At 63.3% G+C, this 7,113-nt stretch overlaps 2 non-coding genes across 2 annotated transcripts in view; both read left to right on the top strand.

The window, feature by feature from the left end:
• The first annotated feature begins 5,413 nt into the window (after positions 1–5,413).
• LOC132931478 (5.8S ribosomal RNA) lies at positions 5,414–5,571 on the top strand. Its single transcript, XR_009662654.1, has one exon. It is a non-coding gene; the product is annotated as a 5.8S ribosomal RNA (ribosomal RNA).
• Positions 5,572–5,942: 371 nt separating this feature from the next.
• LOC132931445 (large subunit ribosomal RNA) overlaps positions 5,943–7,113 on the top strand; it is a 4,196-nt gene continuing 3,025 nt past the window's right edge. The window contains exon 1 of the ribosomal RNA XR_009662624.1: positions 5,943–7,113. This exon is cut by the window's right edge and continues 3,025 nt beyond it. This is a non-coding gene — a ribosomal RNA (large subunit ribosomal RNA).

The raw sequence follows: 7,113 nt of genomic DNA, 5'->3' as shown, positions 1-7,113 counted from the left end.
CACGCGTCGTTCGCGTCGGTCGACCGCGCGGACTCGGGATGAAAAATAATTTTTTTTTTTTTTCTCCGACCCGGCGGTGCGGTCGTCGGTTCGCCGGTTCCCCGTCGGGCACGGCACGCTGACGGCGAAATCTGATTTTCTCCGCGGGTCGCCCGGTACCCCGGCGGTCGCCCGCGGAGCGCTGCCCCTCGGCCGGGTCGAAAATTTTTTTCCTCCTCCGGCGATCCGGGCGCCCACGGTCGGTGTAGGCACGCGTCGTACGCGTCGGTCGCGTCGAGTTTAAAAATTATTTTTTTTTTCCCCGGGACCCCGACCGCGGCCCCGGCGGAGCGGTCGTCCGGTCCCCGGTAACCCTCGGCGCACGGGGGCGTAGGCGGCGGAATCGGATCCCGCCGGGTAGCGGGCCCGGGGACCGCGGACCGTACGCGTCGGCCGGCTCCCGAGGGGTCCCGGTACTCGGGGTCGCCCGTGCCCGGGAAAAGGATAAGGACAGTGAGGGAGTTGCGGCACCACTACGCACGGCGTGTGAGTATTTGGTGCGTACCGCTACGCACCACGTCTACGGGGCGCGCTCTTAGGACCGCTAAGGTCCGCCGGGTGTTGGGTTCGCCGGCGCCGGGTCAGCCGCGGGGACCGTGAGACGTCGTCCCCGGCGAAGTTTCCCGCGGGAACCGCGACCGGCGAGCGCCGTGCCGTCGTCGCCCGGACGGGCCGAAAAATTTTTTTTCTCCACCTGCGCTCCGGACGCCCGCCGTGGGTCGCGGCACGCGTCGTTCGCGTCGGTCGACCGCGCGGACTCGGGATGAAAAATAATTTTTTTTTTTTTTCTCCGACCCGGCGGTGCGGTCGTCGGTTCGCCGGTTCCCCGTCGGGCACGGCACGCTGACGGCGAAATCTGATTTTCTCCGCGGGTCGCCCGGTACCCCGGCGGTCGCCCGCGGAGCGCTGCCCCTCGGCCGGGTCGAAAATTTTTTTCCTCCTCCGGCGATCCGGGCGCCCACGGTCGGTGTAGGCACGCGTCGTACGCGTCGGTCGCGGCGGTCGCGTCGAGTTTAAAAATTTTTTTTTTTTTTCCCCGGGACCCCGACCGCGGCCCCGGCGGAGCGGTCGTCCGGTCCCCGGTAACCCTCGGCGCACGGGGGCGTAGGCGGTGAAATTTCATTTTCCCCGTAAGTCACCCGGAGACCGCGGACCGACCGTGGCGCTTGCCCTGTGCCCGTATCGCGTCGCCGGCGGAGCGCGGCACCTCTGCCGTGTCGAAATTTTTTTTTTCCCGCGGCTCTCCGGACGCTGACCTACGGTCCGGGTACGCGTCGTACGCGTCGGTCACGGCGGACGCGTCGAGATTGAAAATTTTTTTTTTTCCCCGAGTCCGACCTCCGCGGTCCGGGCACGGCGGTCGTCGTCCGTACCGGTGCCGCGGCGGGTACGGCCGTCGCGACGGGTTTAGATTTGGAAAAAAAAAATTTTCTAGGATCGAGTAACGCGGTAGTCCGCGGTGTCGGGGTAGGTCACGTACCGGCATCCCGGGCGTTTCGAGTTCGGCCGACGTCGAAATCGAATTTTTAACTTCTTTTCGTTGCCAGCGGAATAACTCGTTACCGGTTGTTTTTACGTCGACGAACCTCAGAGGTATTCTCGTCGGAATCGTCTAAACCTATCCGAAAGTGATATCGGTCGTAGGGTTTTCGACATTTTTTCAGTTTACGGTCCGACCTCGGCACGCCGCTACGCGCGTCGACACGAGTACCCGGAACACCGCTACGCACCGTCATGGACGCGTGGACCGCGTCCCGGCGCGATGACCGCTACGCACGTGCGGTTTTGCATGGCGGACGGTTGGACCCGAGTTTTTGTATATTTGTGAGCGGCCGGTCGGTCGGTCGGCGATCAGCCGGCCGTCGGATCACCGATCACGGTACACGACAGCAAAGCCACGGGCGACGCCGAAGCCGACGCGTCCAACTCAGCCGTGCCGTTCTCGCCCCGCCAGTTCTTGGCGAGGGCGTGCCCGGCATCGGCGCCGAGTTGGTATCCGTCCACGTTTCGGCGACCGACCCATCTCGCACGCCGAGTGGCAAACCTCGACTGGCGCTGCGGGCCCTCCTACCGGTGGGTCGGCAGCGCGACACACATCGCTCAACCGATGACGACTCCCGTTACCGTTTCGCAAGATACGAACTCTCGACGCCAGAACATTCCCGCCGCGGCCGGCCATCGTCGCCGTGCCCGGCGGTCGCCGGGGCGAAGCCCCGGGACGACGGACTTCGCGTCGCGTCCCGGCTTCCCCCACGATCTCGGCTGGGGACCTTTACAAAACGGGCGAGAGAGGCGATTCCGGCGGGTGCCGTCCGCACAGGACGGCGGTCCGCCGGTCTCCCTCAACTCTCGTCAACGCGAGTTACGTTGCGACGGGTGCGTATCGCGTGTGGCGCCCGCCACAAGTCGGCCGCTCTAGCCAACGCCATCACGGCCGCGGCGATTGCGGTCGGGTCGGGTGCCCGCGCGTGTCCACAGCGCTCCCGTCGGGCCCTCGTATTCTCACACGAACCGCGGTCGGTCGCACGCCGGGACCCCAGCGGTCTCGCTGTCGTGCGACCGCCCTCGGCGTCGGCCCGCCCCCGGGCGGACCGGCGCTCGGAAGCACGCGTCCCGGGTGTCGCGTCGTGCGTCAGCGCGCGCGTCACACGGGGCGCAGTTGTTGTAAAACCGAGATCCCTGGTTGATCCTGCCAGTAGTCATATGCTTGTCTCAAAGATTAAGCCATGCATGTCTCAGTGCAAGCCGCATTAAGGTGAAACCGCGAAAGGCTCATTAAATCAGTTGTGGTTCCTTAGATCGTACCCAAGTTACTTGGATAACTGTGGTAATTCTAGAGCTAATACATGCCGACAGAGTTCCGACCGTCGCGGCGCCCTCGGGTGTCGCGTGCGGGAGGAACGCTTTTATTAGATCAAAACCGGCCCGTCGCGGCGCGCTTCGTGCGCGTCCCGATCGCGGCCCGCGCAAAGACCTGGTGACTCTGAATAACTTCGAGCTGATCGCACGGTCTCCGTACCGGCGACGCATCTTTCAAATGTCTGCCTTATCAACTGTCGACGGTAGGTTCCATGCCTACCGTGGTGGTAACGGGTAACGGGGAATCAGGGTTCGATTCCGGAGAGGGAGCCTGAGAAACGGCTACCACATCCAAGGAAGGCAGCAGGCGCGCAAATTACCCACTCCCGGAACGGGGAGGTAGTGACGAAAAATAACGATACGGGACTCATCCGAGGCCCCGTAATCGGAATGAGAACACTTTAAAACCTTTAAACGAGGATCAATTGGAGGGCAAGTCTGGTGCCAGCAGCCGCGGTAATTCCAGCTCCAATAGCGTATATTAAAGTTGTTGCGGTTAAAAAGCTCGTAGTCGGATCTGTGTCTGGGCGGTGCCGGACCACCCTGGCGGTCCGGCGTGTCGCGGCCGGTCGTGTCGCGGGACCACGTGTCCCGTCGGCGCGGCCGTCGTCGCGCTCGTCAGCCGTCTCGGGGTGTTAGTTACCGGCACGTCGGCCGGACGTATTGTCGGCAGGCGGACACGTGTCTCGTGCTTCCGGCGCGCCACGCGGCCACGCGTCGCTTGGCCGTCGGGGTTCGACGACGGCGGCCGCCTACTCCAATCTTGCTGCGCGGTGCTCTTCACCGAGTGCCGTCGGCGGGCCGACACGTTTACTTTGAACAAATTAGAGTGCTCAAAGCAGGCTCAAATCTGGCGGGGCGGCTTCACGGCCGTCTCGTCAAAAGGCCCTGAATACTGGTCGCATGGAATAATGGAACAAGACCTCGGTCCCGCGCATCTCCGCCCTTCGCGGGCGCGCGAAATCGCCCTCCGGGGCGTTTCCGTGCGCGGGCCGCCGGGCCGCGGGCGCCAGTCGCCCGCGCGTCCCGCCGGGCCGGTTTTCGGGACCGGAGGTAATGATCAACAGAGACGGGCGGGGGCATTCGTACCGAGACGTTAGAGGTGAAATTCTTGGATCGTCTCGAGACGAACTGACGCGAAAGCATTTGCCAAGTACGTTCTCGTATGATCAAGAACGAAAGTTAGAGGTTCGAAGGCGATCAGATACCGCCCTAGTTCTAACTGTAAACGATGCCAGCTAGCGATCCGCCGGCGTTTCATTAACGACCCGGCGGGCAGCTTCCGGGAAACCGAAGCTTTTCGGTTCCGGGGGAAGTATGATTGCAAAGTTGAAACTTAAAGGAATTGACGGAAGGGCACCACCAGGAGTGGAGCCTGCGGCTTAATTTGACTCAACACGGGAAACCTCACCAGGCCCGGACACCGGAAAGATTGACAGATTGAGAGCTCTTTCTTGATTCGGTGGGTGGTGGTGCATGGCCGTTCTTAGTTGGTGGAGCGATCTGTCTGGTTAATTCCGATAACGAACGAGACTCTGTCCTGCTAACTAGGCGGGTAAACCCGGGTCGGCGGTGGGCGCGGCGCGGGCGGTTTCGGCCGTCCGTGTTCGCGTCTCCGTCGGCTCGGCCCGGTATCCCCGAACGCGTTCGCCCGTCGTCCACGGCGGTCGTCGGGCGCGGCCGCGCCATCCGCGTCCCTGCGTGCGGCGGGCGTGTGTCGGCCGGGGGGCAACCTCTGGTCGGCGCGCGTCAGTCGTGCGTCGGGCTCCGCGGTGAAGCGCGCCGTGTTCGCGGCCGTCGCCGGCGGATCACGATACGTTACTAGGGCTACCGCCGGCTCCCAGGAGCTTAAACTCTTCTTAGAGGGACAGGCGGCGGACGAAAATAGCCGCACGAGACTGAGCGATAACAGGTCTGTGATGCCCTTAGATGTTCTGGGCCGCACGCGCGCTACACTGAAGGAATCAGCGTGTGTTAACATTCCTGGGCCGACAGGCTTCCGGGTAACCCGCTGAACCTCCTTCGTGCTTAGGGATCGTGGCTTGCAATTTTTCCACGTGAACGAGGAATTCCCAGTAAGCGCGAGTCATCAGCTCGCGTTGATTACGTCCCTGCCCTTTGTACACACCGCCCGTCGCTACTACCGATTGAACGACCGCAGTGAGGTCTTCGGACTGGACGCGCGTTATTCGGCCCCCTCGGGGGCTGGGTCGTCGCGCGACCGGGAAGATGACCGAACTCGGCCGTTTAGAGGAAGTAAAAGTCGTAACAAGGTTTCCGTAGGTGAACCTGCGGAAGGATCATTAGAGACGGGCCCGCGGCACCGGCGTCCCACGCCGGTCTCGCGCGCGCCTAATCCGACCCCGTGGCCGCGTGCGCTCGCGACTAGCTCGCCGACCGCCCGCGCGCCGCGACCCCCGACCAAGCGTCGACCGAAAGATGGTTACCGTCGAAAGACCTTGCGCCGCGCGCACGCGTGGCGCAGAAATTTCGTCGACAAACAAAAAAAACACCCGACCCCGAACGGCGGATCACTTGGCTCGTGGATCGATGAAGACCGCAGCTATCTGCGCGTCGTCGTGTAATCCGCAGGTTATACGAACATCGACCAGTCGAACGCACATTGCGGCCTCGGTGACCCGCGGGTCCCGGGCCACGCCTGTCTGAGGGTCGTATACCGGATACTCGGCCAGACCGATGCGCCGCCGGCAGGCGTCCGACGGGAGACCGTCGGCCGCTCCGGCTGCGCGAGATTGGCGGTTCGACCGGGGAACGACGCCCCGCCGTCTGCCTCGCGGCGACGGCGACGGCGCCCGCCTCCGGTCGTCCGCCCAAGTTGTGACGGCAAACAGTCACGGGTTCTCGCGCCGTAAAACGGCACGTCCCCGTCCGCCCGCCGCGCGAGAGCGCGGCCGGGTCGGCTGAGAGTCCTAGAGACACCTCTCCGGCTTCCGAGAAGCGGACGCGGACGGTCGCCGTACGGACGGAGCGCGGACCGCAGGCTGCCGTGTTAAGAAAAAAAACACAAACACACCGATACGTTCCGACCTCAGATCAGGCGGGACTACCCGCCGGATTTAAGCATATTAATAAGCGGAGGAAAAGAAAACAACCGTGATTCCCCCAGTAGCGGCGAGCGAACAGGGAAAAGCCCATCGCCGAATCCCGCCGCGCACTTTTGTGTCGCGGCACGTATGGGAGTTGTGGCGTACGGGCCGGCCTCGTTGCCGGGGCGCACGTGACGGTCCAAGTCTCCCTTGAACGGGGCCATGGCCCGCAGATGGTGCCAGGCCAGTAGAGGCCGTCACAGCGTTCCGGGATCGGACCGCGCCTTCGAGTCGGGTTGCTTGAGAGTGCAGCCCGAAGCGGGTGGTAAACTCCATCTAAGGCTAAATACGGCCACGAGACCGATAGTGGACAAGTACCGTGAGGGAAAGTTGAAAAGAACTTTGAAGAGAGAGTTCATAAGAACGTGAAACCGTTCGGGTGTAAACGGACAGAGCCCGCGAGTCCCCGCCGGGCGAATTCACGGTCGGTCTAACCGCCGGCCGGATCTTTCGCTCGGTTAGCGGACGTCGCGACTCGTTGGGCGCCGGCCGAAGGGCCCGGGTGGCGGTTCGTCGCGGCGGTCGCGTCTCGGCGTGACCGTTCGCGCCGAACCCCGGTGCTCCTGGTCGGCTCGCCCGACGGCAAGAACCGTCGACGCGGCCCCGTCGCAGGCGGGGTCCCGTCGGTCGGCGACGAGTTTCGGGCTACTTTCCGACCCGTCTTGAAACACGGACCAAGGAGTCTAACGTGTGCGCGAGTCAACGGTGATCTTATGAAAAACCACGTTTGGCGCAATGAAAGTGAACCGTTTACGGTGCGGACGATGGCCTAGCGACCGAACCCACCGGCGTTCAAAGTCGCGCTGGTCCGCAGTCCGGGGGCGTCTCCGCCAGGTCGGCTTCGGCCGTCCGGGGGCGCACCCTTAGCGCACACGTTGGTACCCGAAAGATGGTGAACTATGCCTGGCCAGGATGAAGTCAGGGGAAACCCTGATGGAGGTCCGCAGCGATTCTGACGTGCAAATCGATCGTCTGAGCTGGGTATAGGGGCGAAAGACTAATCGAACCATCTAGTAGCTGGTTCCATCCGAAGTTTCCCTCAGGATAGCTGGCGCCGATGTGTCCCGCCCGTTCGCGGGCGTACGGACGCCGGTGGGACTCCGCGCTG

The sequence above is a fragment of the Rhopalosiphum padi genome, unplaced genomic scaffold (assembly GCF_020882245.1).
Source record: "Rhopalosiphum padi isolate XX-2018 unplaced genomic scaffold, ASM2088224v1 scaffold1, whole genome shotgun sequence".
Taxonomy (NCBI): Eukaryota; Metazoa; Arthropoda; class Insecta; order Hemiptera; family Aphididae; genus Rhopalosiphum; species Rhopalosiphum padi.
This window is presented reverse-complemented; position numbering and strand designations above follow the sequence as displayed.